The sequence below is a fragment of the Bos indicus genome, chromosome 5 (assembly GCF_029378745.1).
Source record: "Bos indicus isolate NIAB-ARS_2022 breed Sahiwal x Tharparkar chromosome 5, NIAB-ARS_B.indTharparkar_mat_pri_1.0, whole genome shotgun sequence".
Taxonomy (NCBI): Eukaryota; Metazoa; Chordata; class Mammalia; order Artiodactyla; family Bovidae; genus Bos; species Bos indicus.
Window position 1 is genome coordinate 38,164,479 of NC_091764.1, and position 27,414 is coordinate 38,191,892.

The following is a 27,414-nucleotide window of genomic DNA, read 5'->3' on the forward strand; positions in this document are numbered from 1 at the left end:
AAAGCCAAGGTTGGGACCCCAGGTCCTAATGACTGTGTCAGCCCCGTGAGATCACTGTCCATTTCTGTACCTCTGGTGCCTGGCTGAACATAATACCAAACGTTTGATGAATTTGGGGGGCTGTGGAGAGTTGGAAGAGTTCTTAGATTTAATTAAAGCTTCGGTATTGAAAATACTTCTACATATATTCTCATTTAATCCTGGTAGCAAACTGTGGGTCAGTTGTCTCATTTGATAAATGCAGAATCAGGTTCCAGATGATTGAGAGAATCACTGTGAGTGGTACAGTTACTAAATGTTAGCACCAGACGAGAATCCAGAGATCCTACATGATCCAGTACACTCTGCCCTAGTTTGCTGGAGACCAGCTCGCAGACTACCTGAGCTGAGACTCCACTGTCACCTCCCGGCCAGCTGCTTTGCTTGCCACTGTGCATCCTCAGACCTTTTCCACCATCTATATATGTGCTAACTTAGTAACTTCAAAAATCACCTAGTTGTCCAAGTTAGAAACCTGGATGTTATCCTTGATTCCTCTTTTTCACATTCCTTCAACTGCAAGTCCCATCTAATTTATCTCCCAGACCTTTCTGGGATAGCCATCATCCTCTTGTCTCAAAGATTCAATCGTTCATCTTCATACACTAATCCATCATCAGGCTTCTGGACTCCAGTCCTGCTCCCTTCACACTGCAGAGTGATCTTTTTTTCCTTTTTTGGACACACCGTGAGCAGTTTGTGGGATCTTAGTTCTCTGACTAGGCACTGAATCTGTGCCCTTGGTAGTAAAAGTGTGAAGTCCTGACTACTGGACCGCCAGGAAATTGCCAGAGTGATCCTCTTCATTCAGATGGTGCTTCTCCTGTGAGTCCCCCATGGGCTGGCTCTTGAGCCCACCCTGTCAAACATCACTGTGGAGTTTCTCCTTTGGCTTTAGCCATCTAGCAACACAGGTGGTCTCTTTCCAGGGTAGAGCCACATTTTTCCACCTTCCACCCCCAGATCCTCATTCTGGCCCATTGTGGGTAAGTATAGTAGCCATGGAATCAGGCCTCAAAGCCAGAGACCTGGAGGAAAGCTCCTTGGAGGGGAGTTGTAGTTCTTCCATCAGTTCCTTTAGCCCAGTACTTCTCCAGTGCCCTCCTCTCCCCAGCCTCTGGGATCATGAGGTTGGTGCTGGTTTAACAAAGAAAAAAGGAAGCTAGGGAAACTGGCTGTGGGTGAAAAGCAATTAGCCAAAAAAAGCAGATGCAAACAAATATACAGAACAAATGGATAAAACTGCAGGTTTGGGGAATTCCCATGGCCAAGCCCTGTGGCCAAAGGAAAAAAAAAAAAAAGAGCCTCCACAACACTGGCCAAGCTCTACCACTAAGGATGAGGTGCTGCTTTGGCTATGGTGGGGAGGAAACCCATAGAAAGAACTCCCTTTTTGTTTACCTTTTCTCTGTCCTTGTGTCCCTGAAGGATCCCAGCCTACATTCTGTGCTGCTTTATTAAATGCCAAGTCCAGGGTCTTTATAAATGGCATCTGCAAAAGTACCACTTTGGGGGTCTGGCCTGGGGGGAGGTTGAGGTGGGACAGGTGCTCCCCATGCCCCTCCTCTGTCCACGCTTAGAACACACCCCTTCTGGAGAGAAGTACTTCCCAGAGTCTCTGGCTCTCGAGGCAACCCCACCGGCTGGTTTCCTTCCCTGCTCTGCTCTCACCTCTCCAGCTTGCTTGGCTGATGAGAGTCTGGAAGGAAGGATCCCATTTTAAAACTTGCTGCGCTGAAGGCCTCTCCCCTCAGTCCTGCTGTGCACCCTGAATGTTCCTCAGTGCCAAGAGAGGGCTGTTCCCAGAAAGCTGGTGATATCCAGTGGCAACCCAGATGTCCCTGAATCTGGCAACCCCAACTGAGATAGTAGTATTTGTATTTGACCTTGAGCGCGCTGACTCAGATATTTATGAATGATATTTTCAAGCATGTGGTATCAACTGTTAACTCCTTTTGGGATTCTTTGTTTACTTTCATCTTTCTAGTGTTCGTTTTCTTCCCCCAAATAAAATGTATTTAAATAAATGCAAACTAAATACAAGCTAATCCTTTCTGTAATAATTGAATCATGACTCTTCATTACCAGTGACATGGGGCTCTACATCTGGATGCATTACAGCAAATGTATCCTTCTGCTTTTGTTTACATTCCACTAGGACTTTGGAATCCAAATGATTTTGAAACTGACAAAAATTAAATTAAATCCTTTTACAGCCAACCCTTCCAAGGATATTTCTTTGAGTTCTGCTGTGAAGTTTGGGAAATGTTATTCCTACATTTTTAAAATATGACCTCCAGAAAAATTTTGATAGCATTTTGGAAAGGTACATTTTTCCCTTTCCAAAAGTGGAAGTTGGGAGAAGGGTGAGGTGATGAGTTCAAGATTTTTTTATGTTGATTCGGCTGATCTGGCTGGCTAGGCGGGTGTCCCCTTCCTCCCTCACCGCTCCATGTGCGGCCCTCCCGAAGCTGCGCGCTCGGTCGAAGAGGACGACCATCCCCGCTAGAGGAGGACCGGTCTTCGGTCAAGGGTATACGAGTAGCTTCGCTCCCCTGCTAGAACCTCCAAACAAGCTCTCAAGATTTTTTTATGTTATTTCACTTTAGAATTGTGCTGTATTTAGGGTGACTGTACATCCTGGTTTATATCTGTTGTGCCAACATAGTTATTAATTGCATGGGAAAAGTGTCCTGATTTGCATGATAAATCATAGGTTCTCCTAACTGTATTTAATTATCAAACGATTGGGATTTTTGTTTGTCTGTAATTAAATCTTTCAGAAAAATTAAAAACAAAATACTGGGCTTTAAAAAACCCCGATATTTAAATGTAGTTTGAGAAAGAAGCAGTCAGTATTCTTACTCACCCTGCTTGAATTTGGCTTCTCACAGGCAAGTTTCTAGTTGTGGCAGTAATTTAGTTCTGTATCTTCCAGAGCTGTGAAATTGTCTGGATCGCAATTTTAAAATTGTAATTAAATCTGCTAAAATTGGAATGCAAGTCACATCTTTGTTGGTGATCCAGTGTTTCTGGCCAGTGACTTCCACCAGCTGTCTCAGCAGCCAAGTTTCTTCCCCCTTTATATCATTCATTTTTTTCTGTTTTCTGTCTGTGATTTAGGGTACTAAAGTCACTCTTCACTTAAGGAGACTGTTGCCATCTCTTTTCCACATCGTGAAGTTGATATTTAAGTTTTATGTGCAGGTCTTTGCCTTGCTTTGGTTCTTTCTCATCTGTTTCATGGTGAATCCCTATACCTTTGGTTTTTCTTACATATATTCATTCATTTATTCACTTCTAATTTTTTTCATTGCTAGTTCTATCTTTTTTTTCTGTTTCTAAAATTATTTTGAAGGTATCTTCCAGAGGTGCTTTATTTTTCGGAATTCACTTCAGCTGATTTCAGGAACATTTCAAGTACATTAGCAACTTTTCTTAATTTCCTTTAGCTCTATTATGTGTATAATACACTTTGAGTCTGCTATCAACATCTTTTACATCTTCAAACTGGGTTTCACTCTTTTAGACAATCTCTAGTGAGGTTTGCTTCCCCCTCTTAATCTTTCCCTTTGTAGTCTTAACCCTGTTAGCACATATATTTTAATTTTCTAATACAATAAATGAGATAAGATATCTTTGCCTTTTGATTGATTTAAAAATGGGGAGTGAGACATTACATTTTCACCTATTTGTCTGAGAGCAGCCATAAGATGACAGTTTAATGACTGACAAATTTCCCACAGTGATTTTGAATTAGCAATATATCTTGGCCATTCTTAGTTATTTTACATACATGTTTTACATACATTTTCATAGTTATTCTACATACATGTTGAATCATTTTCTCTAAAAAGATATCTAAAATGGAAAATAAGATGAATTTCATTATGTATCCTGATAAAATCTCTAGTGAGGATTTGCAACATATGTATTTACCTGCAATTCAAAAGCATTTGTGGACTTCTAAGGTATGATCTTTTAATTTAAACCAAATTATATCATCAATTCTTAGACAGAACAGAGTTAATTTTCTACTGTAAATAATGCACTTGAAACACATATTCACCAAAGATATTAATAGATGCCAGCAGTAAGCTATTCTATGAGTGTTAGATGGGGTAGGGGAAAAAAAAATAGTATTCAGGAGAAAAATCTGGGTGGAGTAACAGGAAAGTTTAGTAGAAAAAAGAAGGTCAGAGAAGTGACTGGGAGTGGTTAAAAAGGGTTTTCATAATGAAAAATGCCTTTGGCTACTGGAGACTTTTCTATTGTGTTATTATTTTTTTAATAGATCTTTCCCTCACAAACACACACAAAGGAAAACAGAATAAAGGTTATTACTAAATATATAGCTGCCTTGTTGCCTCAGTGACCACCATCTTGCTGCAGCAGATGACACTCTATTATTAGTAGGAGGCATTTGAAGGATGTTGGTTTGATAAAGTATAACCTCTAAGCCACTTCCCTAACGTGATCTTTCTAATATCTTCAAAAAGTGTCTGAGGCTTATCTGGTTCTAATCTTGTCTGGCAACGTGACAAATGCCTCAGGGAAGTGGGAAGGATATAACCTGTCTTCAGAGATTTATAGCATTTCAGGCATCACAGATCCTGGAAGACAATTTTTGTTCTTCTAAGGGGACAGGATTCTATTTAATATTGTTTTACTATTAACACAAGTTAGCAATATTATTACTGATTTTCGGAACTGCCAATGTTACATGTGTTTCTTGCATAAAGATGGTGCCTTTGACTTACCAAGATGAAGGGGTATTTTTTCCAGAATCAGATGCACATTCATTCTTGCCTGTCATTCCTTGTGAACAGTAGTGGCCTTGTCTGAAATGACTGTCCGGGGTTAGGGCTGCTGGCTTTAGCCAAGGTAAAGGGCAGATGTAACTAAATAACTGCCTAGTTCAAATAAAATATAGAAATAACAAATGCTTGCTTTTAATGGAAAATTGGATCAGTTATTGTCTCCCACACTTTCTGTCTCTGACATTTTTTCCCGCACTCTTCAACAAATAGTCTCAGATAATAGAAATGGTATTAAATAAGTTTAAATATTGAGTCAAAGACTAAGAATATCCAAATGTTGAATGATATCCTGTTTTATCTGTGGTATCTAAAATTTTACTTCTCTACTTTGTTTGAAGAACTTGTGCCTATTTATTTCTTTTCCAGAGTATATAGAACTCTTGGTTAGCACACTAATTTTGCGAAGCAGTGTTTAGGGAGCATGGATACAGTTGTTTTACTTGCCAGTGTTTGGTGTTTGTAAGAATGCCTTCAGCACAGGTTCCAGACTGCACCTGGAATGTACTTCCCTTGCTGTGAAAATGGAGTAAAAATCTGTTTAATTATCACTCAAATCAGGTAGGGGCTTTCCTGGTGGCTCAGAGGTTAAAGCATCTGCTTGCAATGTAGGAGATCTGAGTTCGATCCCTGGGTGGGGAAGATCCCCTGGAGAAGGAAATGGCAACCCATGCCAGTATTCTTGCCTGGAGAATCCCTTGGATGGAGGAGCCTGGTTGGCTACAGTCCACAAGGTCGCAAAGAGTCGGACAGGACTGAGCGACTTCACTTTCACATTCAAATCAGGTAGAATCAATACTGGAGCCAAAGGCAGGTTGGTAGCCTGTATCTGAGGGAAGAGAGATCAAGATCTTTCCCTTCACATGGAAAATGTTAACTAGGTTTTATTTTGGTGCATTTTGATTAGGAAGGAGCATTTAAACATCTTGACATCAAAATAACTCTTCAGGTTAAAAGATCTCTGACAGCTAAATGGATTATGTAGGTTAATGTTATTTTCTAAAAGCCACCAGGAAGCAGAGTGGATGTTGAAATGAGAGATATTAGTGACAAAGAAGAAAAAGTGTTTTTTTTTGTAGGAGTTTCAGTGCATGTCTAGCACTTCACAGAGGCCTGAACTCATTGTCCTTTGATTTTCTTTCTTTTGTTTTTTTCAGACTCTACTGTGCACAATTTCTCAATTTTCTGTAGAAATGTACCCTCTACATTGCAACCTAATAGCTAGGACATCTCACAAATGGGGAGAAAAAAAAAATGTATAAAATAAATCATGCAATTCAGTATGCCAGGTTAGGTATCAGATTAAAAAAAAAAAAGAAATCCTGTCTATTTGGTAGCTATTTGACTGCTAAGAAAATTAACTATTTCAATATACTTGCACTGCCAGCAGAGTATTCTCCCTTCTCAGCATGGCATCCCTTGGCTGTGGTTCATACCATATCAACCATATACATCAACTCTGGCTCCTCTATGGGAAAATGAAGTTCTTTAAAAGAATATAAGGTCATAAAAGCCAAGAAATAGCACTTTATTACTTTCCATAAGAAGACTTTTAAAACAGAGTGTTTCTTTGTAGCTTAGTGACCCAAAGGCAACAATGATGCTCGTTCTGTGAGCCTGTGGTCCAGCTCCCACTCCCGGCTGGCATCTGCTGGCCCCAGGAGAGCTGCTGGGGACCCAGACAAGCCGCGTCCTGTTGGAGACTGTCACTGCATTTTCCACAACAGCATTGGAATTTTCCTAAGGCACTTTCACATCTGGAATTTTAAAGAAAGTTTGCCCTTCAATAAAATGGTAGTAAATCTTAGGAAACATTGTGCCTTTTTTGTTTTAATTAATCTGGCATTTCTCTAGTAAACCATTAACAAATTATTGGTTGTTGCCTCCCTTTTTCACGCTTAATGGTAATAATGGACAAAGAGAAGAATTATGAAATGATCTTTTGTATGTTACCTTTTTAATTTTTTTATTCATTTAAAAAAAATTTTTGCTGAGCTCTGCAGCATGTGGGATCCTAGTTCCCTGACCAGGAATCAAACCTGCATCCTCTGCATTGGAAGCATGGAGGCTTAACCACTGGACCACTGGGGAATTCCTTGTATGTTACTTTTGAATGAAAGTGGTAAAGAGATTTTGCAGAATATCTTTCCATTTCTTACATAAAAATATGTGTGCACTACAGTATAAATATTAGGGGCTTCCCTGGTGGCTCAACAGCGCAGGAGAAGTAGGTTTGATCCCAGGGTTGGGAAGATCTCCTGGAGGAGGAAATGGCCACCCACTCCAGTGTTCTTGCCTAGAGAATCCCATGGACAGAGGAACCTGGCAGGCTACAGTCCATGGGGTCGCAAAAGAGTCAGACACAACTTAGCAACTAAACAGCAACAAAAGTATAAACATTTTATTTATGTAAAACACCATTGCTTTATTATGGACATATAGCATTTGTCTGATTAAACAAGATTGAAACATAACTTGTAATGAGTAGCTTGTGTGTGACCTGCCTTTATCCAGTCTTCAGAGACACTGTGTTACTTGGAAGCTTGATTTGGAGACTGTCATCACTATAGTATGCCAGTTACTAAGCATGTGAAGTGTCTCTCTAAAAGCCAATTTTAATGATTCCAGCCTGCTATTAGAATAGTTTAATCAAATTCTGAAAGTGACAGTTTCTTATTTTAAAATGTCAAAGCTGTTCACTTTTTGATTGAAAAAAATCGTGATGGTTTTGGAATGAGTAATTTAGTGTGTAAGAGGAGCCTTTTTTATATGGGGAGAAAAACTTTGCATGGTTACATAAAACAGTCATGAAACCTAGAATTCTGACTTGCTAGTTTTTATAAAAACAAAATGACTCCCACAGAAAGCTCAGAATTGTAATACTCAAGTATTATACAAATTGTGTGTCATAGATGATATTAGGAGGGATCTAGCCCTTCTAGTTCCTAAATGGGTAGTCTATCCCTTCTCCAAGGGATCTTCCCAACCCAGGGATCGAACCCAGGTCTCCCACATTGCAGGTGAACTCTTTACCACTGAGCCACAAGGGAATCCCAAGAATACTGAAGTGGGTAGCCTATCCCTTCTCCAGGGGATCTCCCTGACCCAGGACTCGAACTGGGGCCTCCTGCATTGCAGGCAGATTCTTTACCAACTGAGCTATGATTGAGCTATGATGGAAGCCCCTTCCAGTTCCTAAAGCATCTTTTAAACAAACATCAACATCTTTAAAAATAGAGCATTTGAGGGATCCCCTGGTGGTCCAGTAGGAGTTGGCACATTCACTGCTGTCTGGGTTCATCCCTCGTCAGGGAACTAAGATCCTGAAAGCTGTTCAGCATGGGAAAAAAAAAAAGCATTTGCAGAAAGGAAGAGAGGGTGGTATGTGAATAGGTGATATAAAATCTGGAGTCTGTTTGCCATTTTGAATATTGATTTAACCTCCCCCCCATTTTTAGCGGGGGCAGGAACTTGCAAACTCTAGCTCCTCTCCTACTCTGATGTAACAAAAGACCTAAACTACATGAGTTTGCAAGTTTAGTTAGACTCTGAAACACATTTTCCAGGACAAATTATGTGACCTGTCACAGCTGGCTTGCTTCCTTCATTTGTCCCTTTCTTCATCCATTTAACAAACAGCAGCTGCATTGCTCCTCAGCCCCGGCGCTGTCCTGGGCCAGCTCACAGAAGGTTAAAGCAGAATGAATATGTGTTGAATAAACTGACTTTATTTATAGAACATTCACTGTTGTCTTGTACTCTTCCCAAGGCTTAGCTCTGTGCAGCTTGGACAAGATTTTCTGTGTCTGTTTAGCACCCAGCAGTCACCACTCTGGGAAATATTAGTGCACTATTCTTGGTCTGTGTCCTGTACTGGGCTGTCAGCCCTTTGGGGATAGTGTCTCCTTCTAGCCTGGGGGTCTGGCACGTTGTAGGTGTTCTGAAATATTTGTTGAAAAAATTTCTGTGTTATCCATTTAAATCCTTTGAAACCCATAATGCAGTTGTGTGTAGATATTAAGAAGTTAAGATTGCCTGTATAGACTTCTTGCCTAATTGTAGAAGTCATTTGTCCAATCATTTATGCTAAGTCCCTTCAGTCGTGTCTGACTCTGTGCGACCCCATAAATGGCAGCCCACCAGGCTCCCCCGTCCCTGGGATTCTCCAGGCAAGAACACTGGAGTGGGTTGCCATTGCCTTCTCCATTGTGTGAAAGTGAAAAGGGGAAGTGAAGTCGCTCAGTCGTGTCCGACTCTTAGCGACCCCATGGATTGCAGCCTAACAGGCTCCTCCGTCCATAGGATTTTCCAGGCAAGAGTACTGGAGTGGGGTGCCATTGCCTTCTCCGGTCCAATCATTTAATAAAGGTTTATTGAGGTCCTACTTTGTGCCAGACTTTATCTCTGAATCAGGATCCAGATGGGAGAACTCAGACCTGAGCCACACTGTGCTTGTCTGAATCTGGGCTGCCGCACTTACTAGCTGGATGATCTCAGGCCATTTAACCTCTTCTGAAAGTGGGGATAATAATAGTCCCTCCACTAAAAGGTTGTTGTAAGGATTAAATTAATTGCTTTGTATCCAATGCTTAGATCCTGTGTGGGTAGTTATTACTGTTAGTGGTTATTAGAAAGACCAAAGACGAGTATGTTGTGAGATGAAGTTGGACAGGTCAGAGGACCAGGTTTCCCAGTTTGGGGCTTCATTCTCCTCCCTGGGAAGCCATCAAAACCTTTAAAGCTGGGGAAGGGTGGTAATGAAGTCTATCTGTAGTTTCTGCCTCTGCCAAGGCCAGAGAACCTCCTTCAGTGAATTCAACAAGCACTTGCTTAAGGCACCATTGTAAGTAGCCACTTGAATATAATCAATAGGGCTTTATGTCTGAACCACAGAAAAGAATACTGATTGTATCCAGGAACCAAGTGGGGTGGTAAGTGTTTGCTTACCTTCCAAGTGGAATTAAGAGATACATAATATTACAGACTTACCTTCAGGCTATTTGTAAAGAAAATCAAATTTGGTGATTAAATGCTAAAAGGTGTAATTCCTTTTACTTCCTGGGCTCCCAAGAACAATGAAAGGTTTATATGCACTAGGAATAAGAGTGAGATTGTTGCTAATTGTGAGTAACCAAGTAACAGAGAAAGAAAATACTGTATAGATATTTCTATTATTCTAGAAAAATTCTAGAGGGATGGTTTTAAAAAGCTGTTCTTTAATAAGTAAGCTTTATTTCCTCTTATTAAAATATTTGGACTGTATTATAACTTACATATATCCATTTGTCATATTTAAAAATGTGTTAAACCATTAAAAAAAACCATAAGAAAAATTTCAACCCTGAGCTCTTAAGTCATTTGAAACTTAAAAATACATTGGAAATAATTATATTTAGAAAATAATTATATGTATGTAGTACTGTCACTGGAGAAGGCGATGGCACCCCACTCCAGTCCTCTTGCCTGGAAAATCCCATGGACGGAGGAGCCTGGTAGGCTGCAGTCCATGGGGTCGCTGAGGGTCAGACACAAGTGAGCGACTTCACTCTCACTTTTCACTTTCATGCATTGGAGAAGGAAATGGCAACCCATTCCAGTGTTCTTGCCTGGAGAATCGGGGATGGGGGAGCCTGGTGGGCTGCCGTCTATATGGGGTCACACAGAGTCGGACACGACTGAAGCGACTTAGCAGCAGCAGTATGGTGCATGCATGCTAAGTCACTTTAGTCATGTCTGACTCTTGCGACCCCATGGACTGTAGTCTGCCAGACTCCTTTGTCCATGGGATTCTCCAGGCAAGAATATTAGAGTGGGGCTTGGGGAAGGTGTTACCTTCTCTGTGGATCAGAAAAAGCAGAGGCCAAACCTGGGATAATCTTTGTTGTTAAAGCTGATGGAAATGTCTAACACTCTGTGTATTTATGTGTCATGATATCTGGCCTCTCCCTGCCCACCTCCTTCACAGAACCCGTCTCCTCCCAGCCTGGCGCACCTGACCAGTGAGGTGTGTTTTTTGCCTTCTGTTTTTCTTTCTGCAAGACATAGCTAGGAAAGTGAACGATAAGAGGAGAAAAGTTCTCAGGGAATTGACGTGTGTTGCTATGGTGAGGTCCTTTGCTGTGAATAAAGAGGCTCTTTGGGGCAAAAACAAAAAAAGAATACTAGAGTGGGTTGCCATGGCCTCCAGGGGATCTTCCCAACTCAGGGATCAAACCCATGTCTCTTATTTCTCCTGTATTGGCAGGCAGGTTCTGTACCATTAGCGCCACCTGGGAACCCCATCTAGTATGGTGAAAGTGAAGTCGCTCGGTCGTGTCCGACTCTTTGCCACCCCATGGACACCAGGCTCCTCCGTCCATGGGATTTTCTAGGCAAGAGTACTGGAGTGGGTTGCCTTTTCCTTTTCCAGGGAACTTCCCGACTCAGGGATCGAACCCAGGTCTCCTGCATTGTAGACAGACGCTTTACCATCTGAGCCACCAGGGAAGTCTATCAGGTTCAAGTTCCCTTCATGAACTCTTTCCCTAAGGCACTGAACAATTATGGGTATTAATATGAAAGTTCCTCTAGTCTGAGTCACATAGAATGGAGAATGGACCTAGACCTTCCCTGGGTTAAAAAAAGTCTAGGTCCATTCAGACTAGAGGAACTTTCATATTAATACCCATAATTGTTCAGTGCCTTAGGGAAAGAGTTCATAAAGGGAGCTTGAACCTGAGTTTTAAGGGAAAAATTCCTTGTTTTAAAATCTCCACCCTGAATAGAAGTTGGATTTGTTGGCATTAATAAATGCATTCCTCCTCTTCTCTTCTTCTTCTCTTGGGTCTTGAACTTAAAACTTCCCCTTTTTAATAGGTACTCGCCTCACCTTGTGTGATGCTTTTTCTGTCTTACAGGTTTCTAGTCCCTCTGTTGAACAACTTGTGAACTGTTAATATGTCTAAAAGGGAAATATGTCATCCACCACCTTTGGAATGTCCTAGTCAAGACTCCTTTTTAATAGATAATTAGGGAAATAAATTTCCATAGTTTTCTTAGAAAAAGTGTCTTTATTCAGCCACAATTCTGGTCATTTTTTACTGTTTAATTCTAAAAGTTTCCATTTAAAAATTGAGTTCTTTCTACTTTTTTGCTCATTTGTATCTTCTAATTTCTTTATGGTAAGAATGATAGCTACTGAGGTAATGAGCGCTTAATACATACAAGGCTTACATGCATTATCTCTTTTAACCTTTACAATAGTAAGTAAAATGAATTCGGTTCTAGGACCCATTGTAGTATCAACTTGTTTAATGTTTACATAACTTGATGAGTATTTTTATTATCATTTTTCAAAGGAGGAAACTGAAGCAAACATTCATGGGATTTGCCCCAGGTCCCCTAGGGTAAGTGGCAGAGCCAGGCTTAAACCCAGGTGGTCCAACTGTGTAGCCCATTCTCTTTAACATATGTGGGAAGATACCTTTCCTTCTGTCCCATTCAGATTGCCTGATCTTCTCTCTGCTTCACCGATGAAGCTGGAGCTGACAGAGGTTAAGTAACCTGCTCAAGGTGACAAAGCTGGTAGATGACAGCGTGAGGAGGCACTCTGATTCTTCTGATTCTAGAGCCTGTGTACCTTTCAATAGCATAATGCAATGGACATACTTGTTTGAAAATTTTTTAAAAAGAAACCGAAGGTGGCATACAAACACTCATATTCTAGAATACCACTTCCCTCTTTGCCAGAAGACTTGTGTTTGCTCAACTTTAAAACCGGGGTGCACATTTCTGAGAGAATGGCTGCTCACAGTACTGCTCACAGTTACCCAAGCCCAACTCTTAATTTCCTCCCTGGCTGGGTTCCTTTTCAAGAGAAAAGAAAGGATGCCTTCTTCCTGGCAACGGTGCCCCCTGGCAGTGGTGATCCCTCAGGAATATTCATGATTCCTGAGTCTCCCTTCTAGTTTCTACTATGAGGCTGGCCATAATAATAAGAATGAAAATAACAAGGATAACTCACATTTATGGAGCACTTTCTCTGTTCCAGGCCCCGGACTAAACACTTCTACACATTGTCTTATTTGATTTTCACAGCCCTCTATGGTAGACACTATTACTTTTTCCATTTTACAGAAATAGCTATAATGACATTAAGTACCTTTCTAATACAGGTAGTGAATGGTTAATAGAGATTTCAATCAGTATCTCTCACATTTTGCAAAACCCATCTTCTTACCCTCTCTGTTCTTCTGTAGGTTAAGGTCCATAGTGATTACTATTTAAATGGGCTTCCCTGGTGGCTCAGCCGTAAAGAACCCGCCTGCCAATGCAAGAGACATGAGTTCAGTCCTTGGGTCAGGAACATTCCCTGGAGAAGGGAGTGGCAACTCACTCCAATATTCTTGCTGGGAAATCCCATGGCCAGAGGATCCTGGCAGGCTACATTCACAGGGTTACAAAGAGTTGGACACGACTGAGTGACTGAACAACAATAACTACATTGTTATTGTAGTTCTACAAGTTCAACATTGTAGAAGCAAAGTGGGAGTTTTGGTGGGCTGGGGTGGTGAGGATCAGCTGCTTCTTACCAACTCGCTTTAAAAATTCAAATGCTTCATAACAGTGGTTTAAAACTGGATGGCCTCTGCTTATGAAATTATTAGTAACTGGACTCCAGCATCATACTCATACAAAAGCAGACAGTCAGCTGGCTTCTTTTCGGAAGGGAGGATGTCCAAATAAACATCTCCTCCTCCCTCGGGCCACACACGCAGAGAAGAAAGAGGCTGGAAGCTGTTGGCCCAACGTGTGTCCTCTCCCTGCTTTATTTATTTGCCACCATACAGAGATGGCACCCTTATTCTTCACAGGTGGATCAATATTTACAGCCATTCAGAGGACTCTACCCATTCTGTAGGCTGCCGTGTAACAAAAGTTGCCTGTTTTTCTTCACATCTGCTAGCAGGACTGTAGTTAGAATTAGCAGGAGCTTTGAGAGATGGCCAGTTCAAAGGCATTTTGTTGGAGCACTCCCAGCCATTTTTCTATTTGCTGGGAGAGGAAAGTATCCCCCGCGGCATACAGGTATGAGACCCAGAGCCGGATATGTGGCTCAGAGTGGACATTTATTTCTCATCTCTATTTTTTCTCATGATCGCCTCAACTTTCTGGTGTGTGATAGCAGCCATCTGTACAATAATGCTTATTTAACCTACTGTAAGTTTGAAATTGAAGGTCGCATAGGTGTATATTAATGAGGGCGGTGCTGATAAATAAAAATTTTTTAATTAATGAATGAGATTGGCTTTAATTATTGAAAAGAAATATGTATGTCTAGCAGGCTTCCTCAGTAAGACTCTCTTATGCTGACTGTGGCACATTTTTCCTCAAATAATTGCAGAGCTCAGCTTTATCATTAAGCAGATGGTTTCTGTTAATTCCCAGGGAAAGTAAATGATTGCAATTAACCAAATATTCAAAACTTGAGGATTTTAGAGTTCAGTCCTGTGACCTCTGGCATAAGTCTGTGTGTCACCCTTTCCTTCAGGGAATGCAGACAATTTTATAACATCTCCCATTTTATAGGGAGGCTTGGAAAGTAATTTTGAGAGTTCTCAAAGCTAAGTTGATGCTAAATCTCTATTGACTGGCTGGTTCTAAATTTTTGTGGTATTCTTTTTGATCTATTTTTGTTGTTTTGGTAGTGGAGAAAGGGTTGAAAATATTCTAAATAAATTTGAGTATTGGAGGGGAGGAAAAGAGTTCCCAAACTCTGTAAATTCAGGTGGTACCGCAGAAGTCATTTCTTTTAAATTAATGCTTCTTTGCTTCCTTGCCCTGTTGTACAACATGTGAGAGGCTATTTCATTGGCTTGGTAGTTTCAAAAAAAAGATAAAACTGATACAAAGAATATTCCCATGCAAGCCCACCACCCACCACTCAGTTAAGTTGAGTAATGTTTGCAGTAAATTGCAGTAAATCAAACTTGTTGATTTTATTCTCTTTCATTTAAAATTTAGTCATTTGCTTAACAAAGTTTTGTTTGGGTGGGCTGCTGTGTACAAGATGCTAGGGCTGGCAGGAAAAAGGCTTTTGATCAATTTCAAGGAGCTTACAGAGCAAGTATGAAGATACTGTGAAATATCATTCTCCTAGCAGATACATGGATAGGGAGCACTTCAGCATGTGGGCAGGTGTCAGGAAACAGAGCAGAGAAAGGACTTGAGCCAAGGCTAGAAGGTTGAATAGAAATGTTCCAAGTTGTCAGCATAGTGGGAGGGAAGGGTGTGTGCAACTCAGGGAGGCCCCAGAGCAGAATGGATTCTGGGCTTTCCAGTAATTAGATGTTGCCAGGATGCAAATTTCAAGGGACGTGTTGGAAGCTCAGGTCAGACTGGTTGGCTGGGGCCAGATAATGATGCCCTTTTTCTGCCTTGCTAAAGAAGAGTTGAGATTTTTATCCTACAGCTGATACTCTTGGTGGCAGCAGTCTAGAGCACGGACAGATTAGATGAGCTGAGACCAGCCTGGGGAGATGGTGACCCATCCATTACAGAGTCTGGGAAGAGACAGAAGTCCATGAGGAGGTTCAGGTTTCTGGTCCACAGCACTGTTGGGAGAAGGTGTGCCCATCCTAGGAGAGAGGAACTGTGAAAGGAGAAGGGAAAGGGTGCCTTGAGCCCCCAAGAGGAGATGGTGGAGAGGGCATTTCATGGTCCCAGTGCACAAAGGAGACTTTGAGACTCTGTAGACTCATGAAACTATGATAAGCTTAACCACACTAGATACTTTAACCCCTTGTGTTTCTTACACTCTTCATTTTGTGTTCTCATGAAGCCCAATTTAGTGCGGATGCTGCTGTGGCCTGTTGGATGTATGTTCTTACCCTGACCCAACTTCAGGAGGACCACCTGATGCAACTGGGGCCTGCGAACCCTGGGGGATGAGGAACGCTGACCTGGGTACCAATTGTTGCCTAACATTACTCCTCATACCTTTATTCTAACTTTCAGTGGGGAAAGGCGACCTTATCTACAAAGTTATAAGTGGTCCAAGTTCCCTCACTTCTTCTCACTCCAAATCATGGAACTTTCTGAGACTGGTTTGCAGCTTTATCATTAGTTTAAATTGTAGGTGGGGGTTGGACAGGACAGCACATTCTTTCTGTCTGAAATAACAACCTTCATCTTCCATGCCTCCTCTCTGAATAAGGACCTTTAAGGACCAGCTCGAATTCCCTCTCCTCCCTCTTTGCGCCTCCTGAAAGGGCTCCAGCCCTTGCTCCTTGGAATTTATGATTTGGACCCCTTAGTCACCATTCAGCTTATATGGTCTTGTGTACTTAGTTATTTGGTGTGCTTGGCTGTCGTGTGCTTCTTGATGGATTGTCTTTGGGGCAGCACCCTGGATTGTGCTCTCTTTGTTTCTTATATATTATGCTTGATGCTTGCAAATTATTGGCTGGAGAAGACTCCTGAGAATCCCTTTACTGCAAGGAGATCAAACCAGTCAATCCTAAAGGAAATCAATCCTGAGTATTAAACGGAAAGACTGATGCTGAAGCTCCAATACTTTGACCACCTGATGCAAAGAGATGACTCATTGGAAAAGACCCTGATTCTGGGAAAGATTGAAGGCGAAAGAAGGAGGCAGCAGAGGATGAGATGGTTAGATAGCATCACCAACTTAGTGGACATGAATTTGAGCAAACTCTGGGAGACAGTTGAGGACAGAGGAGCCTGGTGTGCTGTAGTCCATAGGGTTGCAAAGAGTCAGACACAACTTAGTGACTGAACAATAACAATATTATGCTTATGCTTAGAAACCACCATACATATGTTTGTGTTAATATATACAAAATATTTTTTCTACTACATGTACTATGAAAATTTACTTTCATATTCTTCTCTCATGAATTAAAACTGTCAGTTATAAACAAAGTTGCCTTCTTTAGGTACATAATACTGTTAATCTGAGAACCTTGAAGGTAGGTTTATCTAGTTCCCAGTTTTTAATCTAAAGTGTCCTAATAATGGTAGCTCATGCAGTTTATCCCATTTGGTTTTGAAAAGTAACGTTGTGAAGTAGGTGTATTATTTTCTCCATTTGACAGACGGGGAAACTGGGCCTTAGAGAAGATAGGCAACCTGTCCCGAGACACACACGTTGAAGAGACAAAACTCCACCTGCAGATCCTGGGGTTCTGTCCATTGCACTGTGCTACTGACTCTTGTGTGTGTTATGTTACATAACTGCCCAAGTACTTCCTGGATATCTGTCATTAGACTTGGTTAGAAATGGTTAAAACTGACTCCCAGTCCCTTGCTCTTTTGCCCACCATGCAGCACTTCCTGTTATAAGCACTTGCTAGGAAGATGCTTCAGATGGAGTTTTGAAAGTAGCTCTTTCTAAGACCTTCCCAGTCTAAGATTTAATGTTGTAAAAGCTAGACATATAAGGGAAGTAATATTACAGGGGGTAGACATTATTGCAGCTACAGAAAATGAAATCTTCTCCAAATTGCTCCTGTTAATAATAATACATGAATATTTGACACCCGCAGCTAGTTACAGAAAAACAACTCAGGGAATATTTTGTGAGAACTGTTAACAAGTAGTCAAAATGGCTGGTTTTAATTTATTTCTTTCTTTTCCCTTCTTGCAAAATAGTTGAAATGCAGTAAAAGTGAATGGTCCGTAGACACACAACAACAGAACACAGAGAGTTCTTGGCAAATTCACAAAGCTACGTAATTCAGCCAGTAAATTTAAGGGTTTTATTTCATTGTTATAAAATCTGATGCTCATTGAAGTCAGCTTGAGAAACTCTCCTAGAGTACTAAATGGAAGATTTACCACTTTAAAGGGTTCCAGGTGAAGAAGAATATTTAATTAAGAAGAATATTTAATTGTTTCATCAATTTGCCTCAGATATTCCTGAAAGCTGGACAATACAAAGAGGCAGCAGCAAGTCAGGTGGAAACTTCCTTCCATTGTATGAATCTGTTTTCATTTAACTTATATTAATGTCCACTCACTACACCCATTTTGTCTCTGTATAACATAATTTTGCCTGTGATTGATTACCCGTTCACTTCAAAATTATGCGTACTGTGATTTAATTAACTTTAGCCTTAAGCAACATGTTTGGAGACATATTAATGAGGTGGGAGTCTTTTCAGAATATTCATAACTTAGACCTTTTTTTTTTTCCGGCTTAGCATCAAACTGTAAATTCTGTGAGGCAAAGGGCTGAGTTCTGAGTCCACATGACTCCAGAGAAGGTCTCTCATATATTTTCAAGAGTGTTTGCTCATCATTGTTCAGAAAAGATTACTTTCTCACATATGAAGTAAGAAAGAGATTATTTTCTCTACTGCCAATTAAGAATATCTAGAAAAAAAAAAATGTTTGGGGTCCAGAGATTATTTTTTACTGAGTCCTTTGAATTAGTTTCATGATGACCTCCTTTAAAATTATTTTAATGGTTAAATTTTAATATTTTCTAAGAACATACTAAAAGAGATATAGATAAACAACTTGATGTATGTGATTTGGGGAGATTAGGTATTTCTCCTACGTTCTGTTCAATGCATACTTGCTATGAGAGACTGCAGACTGCATCCTGACTTTATGCTGGATATCTGTAATTCATCCAATGACATGCAACAGTATTCTTAAGGCCCACTTACCATGTGCTACTTGCTATCAAAATTCAGTGTAGCAGCCCTAGGAGTTCATGTTTACTTCTCTTCCAGAGCTTGAAATAGGAAAAGCAGCTAATCCTCACCTTATGTAAGAAGTAGTCAGAGATAATGACTACAATTTTTAAATTAAGTGTAACAGTTCTACATATTATATAGAAATACAGAGATCAAAAGTAGTAAAAGAAATAACTGCAAGAGTTAAAAGTGGATGACTCTGTTGGCCAAGGGTAGCCAAACGACTACTGTTGCTGTTGTAAGCCGTTTAGCACTATTTTGCTTTTAAAAAAAATCTGTGTGTGTATATACATATATATATATATATATTTATATATATAAAATGTCGATAAAAAACATTTTCAGAATGATAACAAATTTTACCTGATGGTTAGCATTGTGCTTAGAGTTTTGGGTGGTGATTGAATTTTGTCTGTATCCTGATGGAATCTCCTGTCCTGCAGAGGGTGAAGCCCACCATCTTCACTTGGCAGGTAGAGAAAAAGGCCTGCATCTGGGGTTGGTTCATCAATGTAACTGAGTAATGGGAGTGGGGAAGATCTGGCCTCACCAGATTCCCAACTCAAAAACTGAATGTTGCCAGGGGAATTTTAATTAGTAAAACATGATAGATTTATAGCATAAAAAATAGCTACAAAAATTGAGAAGTTATTGAGGAATATACTATACATATAGACACAGTACCAAAAAATTACATATACTAACCATCACTAAAAACAAAACAAAACCCACTTTTATAATGGAGAAATCTGGTGCTCACCAACTTAACTAAGTAATCACTCTGAAATTCAGTAACAGGGGGCAAGCTGATGTTTTTTGATGTGAAACAATATGAAGCACACACCACCACCAGTGAAATCTTCTTTCCAAGGATAATTAACCTGAATCCAAGCAAACCTAACACAGGTTACAGGAAATTGAGGGGCTGACAGAATATGTTAAAAGACAATATAAGCAAACAACCAAATCCAGAATGTGGTCCTTTTACAAGACAGCAGCTGTGATGCTTTAAAAAGCCAGTGTGATTTTAAAAAATAGTAAGGACACTGCTGCTGCTGCTGCTGCTAAGTCGCTTCAGTCGTGTCCGACTCTGTGCGGCCCCATAGACAGCAGCCCACCAGGCCCCCCATCCCTGGGATTCTCCAGGCAAGAACACTGGAGTGGGTTGCCGTTTCCTTCTCCAATGCATGGAAGTGAAAAGGGAAAGTGAAGTCGCTCAGTCGTGTCCGACTCTTAGCGACCCCATGGACTGCAGCCCACCAGGCTCCTCCGTCCATGGGATTTTCCAGGCAAGAGTACTGGAGTGGGGTGCCATCACCTTCTCCGAGTAAGGACACTATTATTGGCTAAAAAGACTAAAGGAACCTAGTGATCAAAAGGAATGTACCACTTTGATTGGATCCTGGTCAGGTGGAGAAAAAGCTGCTTTTAAAACGTTTTAGGGACTTCCCTGGCAGTCCAGTGGTTAGACCTTGGCGCTTTCAGTGTCATGGCCTGGGTTTAATCCCTGGTCAGAGAATTGACATCCCACAAGCTATGCAGCTCAGCCAAAAAAAAAAAAAAAATCCCTCCCGCCCTCACCAAAAAAAAAAAAAAAAAGGCAAAAGCATTTAAAAAACAAATTAAAATTTTTGAATAGGGATTAAATACTTGATGATATTGTGAAAAATTATGTTCATAAAAACCTGAGTTTTATTGCCTTACTTACTTTGACAATATAGAAAATAAAACCAAAGGCCACAGGAACCATACCTTGGTGAAGTCTAGCACTTCAAAGCTGAGTTCTCAGTGATCTTTCTCCACCACTCTTTTCTCTCTGCCCATGAATGACATGGATGGAGTTCTCACCTCTGCCATGTTGCTGATTTTCCTGGGCACGCCATCTTCCCTTCAGAGCTTTGTTTCTTGATAAGATAAAACAACTGTACAGCCTCATGAGGACTGTGGTCCAGCGCGTTCTGTTGTGACCTTGTGGATGGGACAGTGCTCTGTGCGCGTGCAGTCTCAGCCTGTTTCTCTTCCTCGCTCCACCCCCACCCCCACACACCCCTTGTGACCGGAGGGAGCCTGGATTCTGTTGCTGGTGAGTACTGTCATAGACATCTTAAGTGGGAATGTCTCCACCGCTGTCCATTCAGAGGAAGGTCAGCCTGCTGCAGAGACTGTACACATCAGGCTCCTTCTCCTGGACTGTGCCGATACATAAGCCCTTTGGGCCGATGGGAGCTTCAGCCTGGGTGATTGTTACTGGCACCACTGTCTCTTGTTCCTAATGAGGAGAACGGTTCTTGTTCTTCCTTAGTCAGTTCTGCGCTTAGTAAGAGAACAGAGGAGTTGGCATGGTTTTTGTGTAGATAACAATCAAACTAGATAATGAAGGACCAAAACAGTCTTCTTTATGAAGTGAGTAAGTCAGATTTTCCTCCTATGCAATATAAATTACATATTCAGCTGTCTACTTCTTTGTTCTGAGCTACTTGGACCTCCCTTCAGTAACCCCATGACTGAAAGTTTCCTTCTGGAAAAGTGTATCTAATGTTACTGATTCAATATTATATTTCTTGAGATTGTATTTCAGTGTCTTTGAGTCATTTTATTTCTAAATGGGGGCTGTCGAGCATTTCCAGGTGAGCAGATAACATACTTGTTTTTCAAAAACAAATCCCCAAATATCTCTTTTATTTTTCTCATAAATAGATATTTTTATGTTTTAAAGGAAGATTTCTAAATACAAACACAAAGTAAGGGGCCTTAAAGGAGCTTGATGAAAGTAAAGGAAACTATTTCATGGCCACTGAGCTATGATAAATCCTTTTCAAATCTAATACAAATAATTGACATTCATTTAAAGCATACTTTGTGCTAAATGCTTAGTTACTATGTCAAGTGACATATGATCAGTATTGCATTAAATGCTCCCAACAATCTTGTTCTTATTCCCATTTTACAGATGAAGAAACTGAGTCTTAGAGTGATAGCTAGTTTTCGTAAGGCTCACACGATGCGGAGGCTGAGTGGAGAGTCTGTGTGCAGCCAGTGACTCCAGACTCGGGCTCTGAGCCATCATACTGTTGCCATCTTCCTGTCAGAGCGGTCTACTGTCCTGGGAGAGAAAAATGCTCATTTATGCACCCTCTCCAAAGTGAAGTGGAGTTTGAGGAATCTTAGAACAAACCTTTATTGGCTTAGGTTGTGTCGAGTAAATACATTTATTGATTTAACTCTTGAAACATTTCCATCTTTTAATGTGTCCAAGAAGGTCTTAAACAAAACCAGGGAGGTTTATGACATACGATGTAATTCCTTATTAACTTGACGAGGTGGGATGGTTTTATGTTGTGCTCATTGTAGTTGATTTTCTTACCCCGGCTCGACTGCCAACTGGAAGAGATATCAAATATTCTTCTCTAGGACATTGGATTGTAATTAAAGGGCTCTTCTGTTCCACTGCTTCTTTTACTTTCTCTGAAGTCCAAAATCAAAACCAGAACTCTAGCATACTTGACATTTCTTTCAGTCTTGTGCATTAATAAAACTTTTTTTTTCTTATTGTTTTGTAAGGAATACATTTAGAAAGGCACAAAGGACTCTTATTTCTTTAAAAGCATAATGTATAAATATGTGACTTTCAGATGCAAAAGTGACTGATCTCTTAAACCTAATGCAAAGTTCTTAATAACTGACTACATACATTAATCACTGAAATTTCTAGGAAAATGGAAATTGCTGATGGAAGACTATGATAAGGATTATAGAGGTGCCTGCTCATACCAAGACAGCTGTCAGCTGTCCCATTAAGAAAGGGTGCGCTCTGTTTCCAGGGCAGGAAATAAGACCACAGTAATATAAAGATACAGATAAAAATTTCTGATTGTATTATTTTTGGAAACATTTTAGTCATTTTCTAATGATAGAATTTGAATATTCAAATAGTTGTACTCTCAGGAGACTATTTAGCATCCATTCAAGCTATCAAAATACCTTATTTTTTTCTTAACTATTTAAATATTATTTTAAGTATGTATCCTTTAGTAAAATTCACAATTTATTTTAAAACCATAAAGTACAACTAATTGCCATGTGTTTTCTTGAAGTTGACATAGTACAGCTACCAGTATCTCACTTTTGAGAAATCAGAGAGAATGAATGGTTAGGTCAAAGCTCTGGTGTCTTATAACAAGAAAAGGAGGGAATTCCCTGGTCATCCAGTGGTTAGGACTCCATTGTCTCACTGCCGAAGGCCAGATTCAATTCCTGGTCAGGGCATTAAGATTTCACAAGCTGCATGGTGTGGCTTTAAAAAAAAGGTGGGGGGCGGGGGGAAGGTGAAAAACTCTTTAAGTGTAGCATTGCAGTGCATACTCAAATCACAAATGGGTTGCCATTTCCTACTCCAGGCATCTTCCCAACCCAGGGATTGAACCTGTGTCTCTTAAGTCCCCTGCACTGGACACTTTACCATAGACTTTACCACTAGCGCCCCCTGGAAGCCCCATCACAGTCCAGTCAGTTCAGTCACTCAGTCATGTCTGACTGTGTGGCCCCATGGACAGCAGCACGCCAGGCTTCCGTGTCCATCACCGACGAGCCTGCTCAAACTCGTGTCCATCGAGTTGGTGATGCCGTAACAGTAAACACTATAAATTTGTTGTATGAGTGAATCAGTGTGACGGTTAAATGTCTTCTCAAATTACCAAATTGGTATCAAGTCCATTTACTTGGTCCATGTTGCTGGGTCTTGTTTCCTTTGTTCTTTGGTGCATTTATTCAAGAATAGTCTCCCCTCAGGCCCTATGTAACATAAAACATAATTCAGGGGACATATTTGTGTTGAGTGAGGTGCTTTGATTTAGTAACACCCAAGTGGGATATTTATGTTGAGATTTTATAAATATAGGAGTGGTGTGTATATAACGAATATGTATACAAGAATGGAGAAGGACCAAAATAGCTCTTTAGGTGAACTATATGTAGTTTTACCAAACAGTTAATTTAAGAGCGTTCATCCCCAATAAGTATGAGTTAAATCCATGATTTGGGGCATGAAACTTAATGAGTCTTCATAGCAAATGGGATGGAAAACCTACACACCTGCACTTCACGTTGGGGAGAGGCCCCTTTTGAAGGCTGGAGACACCGGAACGTGGGAAACCAGATGCCGGGAGCACTGGGTTAGTTCTGGGGCCCTGGATCCTGTGTTCAGGAGGGCAGTCCATGTCCAGCCTCACTGAGGAGGGAGCCAGATGTGAAACTGATCAAGGAAATATAGCAATTGGTCAGAGCAGAGATGAGCTAGGCTGGTAAGTTCAATTCAGTTCAGCTGCTCAGTCATGTCTGACTCTTTGTGACCCCACAGACTGCAGCACTCCAGGCTTGCCTGTCCATCACCAAGTCCCGGAGTTTACCCAACTCATGTCCATCGAGTCGGTGATGCCATCCAACCATCTCATCCTCTGTCATCCCCTTCTTCTCTTGCCTTCAGTCTTTCCCAGCATCAGGGTCTTTTCCAGTAAGTCAGTTCTTTGCATCAGGTGGCCAAAGTATTGGAGCTTCAGCTTCAGCATCAGTCCTTCCAATGAATATTCAGGACTGATTTCCGACTGGTTTGACCTCCTTGTAGTACAAGGGACTCTCAAGAGTCTTCTCCAACACCACAGTTCAAAGCATCAGTTCCTCGGCACTTAGCTTTCTTTGTGGTCCAACTCTCACATCCATACATGACTATGGAAAAAGCCATAGCTTTGACTAGAATGACCTTTGTCGGCAAAGTAATGTCTCTGCTTTTTAATATGCTATCTAGATTGGTCATAACTTTTCATCCAAAGAGCAAGCATCTTTTAATTTCATGGATGCAGTCACCATCTGCAGTGACTTTGGAGCCCAAGAAAATAAAGTCTGTCACTGTTTCCATTGTTTCCCCATCTATTTCCCATGAAGTGATGGGACTAGATGCCATGATCTTAGCTTTTTGAATGTTGAGTTTTAAGTCAGCTTTTTCACTCTCCTCTTCACTTTCATCAAGAGGCTCTTTAGTTCCTTTACCCTTTCTTCCATAAAGGTGGTGTCATCTGCATATCTGAGGTTATTGATATTTCTCCCGGCAATTTTGATTCCAGCTTGTGCTTCATCCAGCCTGGCATTTTGCATAATGTACTCTGAAGTTAAATAAGCAGGTTGACAATATAGAGCCTTGACGTACTCCTTTCCCAATTTGGAACCAGTCCGTTGTTCCATGTCCAGTTCTAACTAGATGTGTTTCTTGACCTACAAACAGTTTCTCAGGAGGCAGGTAAGGTGGTCTGGTATTTCCATCTCTTTAAGAATTTTTCACAGTTTTTTGTCAAACTGTACTCAATAAATCAGAAGTAGATGTTTTTCTGGAATTCTCTTGCTTTTTCTATGATCCAGCAGATGTTGACAATTTGATATCTGGTTCCTCTGCCTTTTCTAAATCCAGCTTGAACATTTGGAAGTTCTCGGTTCATGTACTATTGAAGCCTAGCTTGGAGAATTTTGAGCATGACTTTGCTAGTGAAAGGTTGTTGTTGAATCACACGAAGACACTGGGATTCTTGGCCCCGAGAGGAGAAGAATTCAATCTGGGGCCAGAGACAAAGCTTGATCGCTCAGAGCTTTTGTGTAATAAAGTTTTATTAAAGTATAAAGGAGATAGAGAAAGCTTCTGACATAGGCATCAGAAGGGGGCAGAAAGAGTACCCACTTGCTAGTGTTAGCAATGAAGTTATATACTCTCCAATGAATCCAAAGAATGTCTGGAGGTTGTAAAGACTTCACCAGACCTACTCCCATAATTTACATTTTAAGATAACAGAATTAGCCAGAAGGTTTAATCCAGTGACTGTCCTCAGGCAGGATACATCCTTGTAAAGACCAGGTCTACTCCCATAATTTATATTTTAAGATTACAGAATTAGCCAGGTTTAATCCAGAGACTATCCTCAGGCAGGATACATTATTGTTATATAATCCTAAGGAATGTAAAGAAGAAAAAAAAAAAGTTTGTCCTTTCTTCCTCCTTGAGAATTCCAGACCCCTCTCTCCTTGGGGACCCCTAGACTCCTTATCAACCTGCCTAGGAAATGACTCTCTCACTAGCGTGTGAGATGAGTGCAATTGTGCGGTAGTTTGAATATTCTTTTGCATTGCCTTTCTTTGGGATTGGAATGAAAACTGACCTTTTCTAGTCCTGTGGCCACTGCTGAGTTTTCCAAATTGCTGGCATATTGAGTGCAGCACTTTCACAGCATCATCTTTTAGGTTGGTAAAGGCCAGGAAAATTTTGCAGGGCTCTGTCGCTTGTAGCAGCTGGAGGCATTTTTCACCTTGGCTCTTTGTGGTGAGTGCCACCCACCACCAACATTCTTTTCTCAATTCCTAGTTTGATTTCTTTCTTTACCATCTTTATTTCTGGAAACAGACCAGAGTCCACTTAGATTCCCACAGCTCTGATTCTGTGCCTTTCTGCCCATAGCTGCTACTCCTCCCGATGCTGGTCTCTTATCGTCCAGGTCTCCCTGTCTTTTGGCCTCTGCACATTTGAACCTTTCATTATATAGTTCAGTGGAAGATGTTTATGTCTAGACCGAGACTCTTTTTAATCAGGTACTGCTTTTACTCCCTGTGTTCAGTTTGTAGGTAAATTATGATGTGGATATGCTAACCTGTGCTTCCTTCCTTTGCCCTCTGGAGTAGCTGTGAATGCGAAGGCAGAAAGGTACTGTGTCTTGGTAATCAGCATATTCCTGCACCCAGCACCAAGTCTGGTGCACCTCAAGCAGCCCATAACTCTTTATTGACTGCTGACTCTCTTCACCTACATCTCAAAGTTGTGCTTTCCACTTTGTTGGCTGCCTGCTGCCAGGAAGGAGGGGCAGTTTTCCTCCAGCCATCTGAATGTCTCAGTTTTCTCAGTGGTCATGTAATGACCACTTTCTTGCCATTATGGCTAATATTGACCTTATTCTGGCCCTCATTTCTCTCCAGTCTCTTTAGACTCTGATCCATACTAGGTCTTTGTTGGTTGAAAAATCCAGCTCAAAATAGCTTCTCTGAGAAAGAGAACTTGTTGGTTCATTCAGCTAGAAAGTCTAGGAGTAAATCTGCAGTCTTGCTTGTTTCTAGTTTGTTTGAACACTTGTGCTCAGTGGTTCCTAAGGACTCCACTTCTTCATCTCTTGGCATATTTTTCTCCTTACTGGGTTCATTCCCATACAGTATCGTCCAATATGGAAGCAGTATGCACACCAACAACTGTAACTTTACATCTTTCTCATTTAGAAAAGTCCCAGATGGAGCTTATATGCCATCAGTCATATACCATCTCTAAGCCAGAAGCTGGCCAAGGAAATGAAATATTCCAGTTGCCAAGGTGTGAAAGGGTCTTATGCTCGGTCCGAAACTCCAGTACTTTGGCCACCTCATGCAAAGAGTTGACTCATTGGAAAAGACTCTGATGCTGGGAGGGATTGGGGGCAGGAAGAAAAGGGGACAACAGAGGATGAGATGGCCGGATGGCATCACCGACTTGATGGACGTGAGTTTGAGTGAACTCTGGGAAATGGTGATGGACAGGGAGGCCTGACATGCTGCGATTCATGGGGTCGCAAAGAGTCAGACACGACTGAGCAACTGAACTGAACTGAACTGAAAGCCAGGAGTAGTGTCTGTCCTACCAAAACCACTGTAGACTGAGGGGAGGGGAGGGAGAGCTTCCTAAAGAAAATAGTTTTTATAAGAAAAATTCTTTGGAAGGAATGATCCTAAAGCTGAAACTCCAGTACTTTGGCCACCTCATGCAAAGAGTTGACTCATTGGAAAAGACTCTGATGCTGGGA

General features: G+C 41.0%; 1 protein-coding gene and 1 long non-coding RNA gene across 3 annotated transcripts in view; one reads left to right on the forward strand and one right to left on the reverse strand.

The window, feature by feature from the left end:
* Nucleotides 1-27,414, forward strand: part of PRICKLE1 (prickle planar cell polarity protein 1) — a 112,818-nt gene that overhangs the window by 26,529 nt on the left and 58,875 nt on the right. The gene's annotated exons all lie outside the window — the stretch shown is intronic.
* On the reverse strand, nucleotides 6,364-20,830 carry LOC139183116 (uncharacterized). Its single transcript, XR_011566598.1, has 2 exons — nucleotides 20,312-20,830; nucleotides 6,364-6,613 (listed from the first exon to the last, which is right to left on the reverse strand). It is a non-coding gene; the product is annotated as an uncharacterized lncRNA (long non-coding RNA).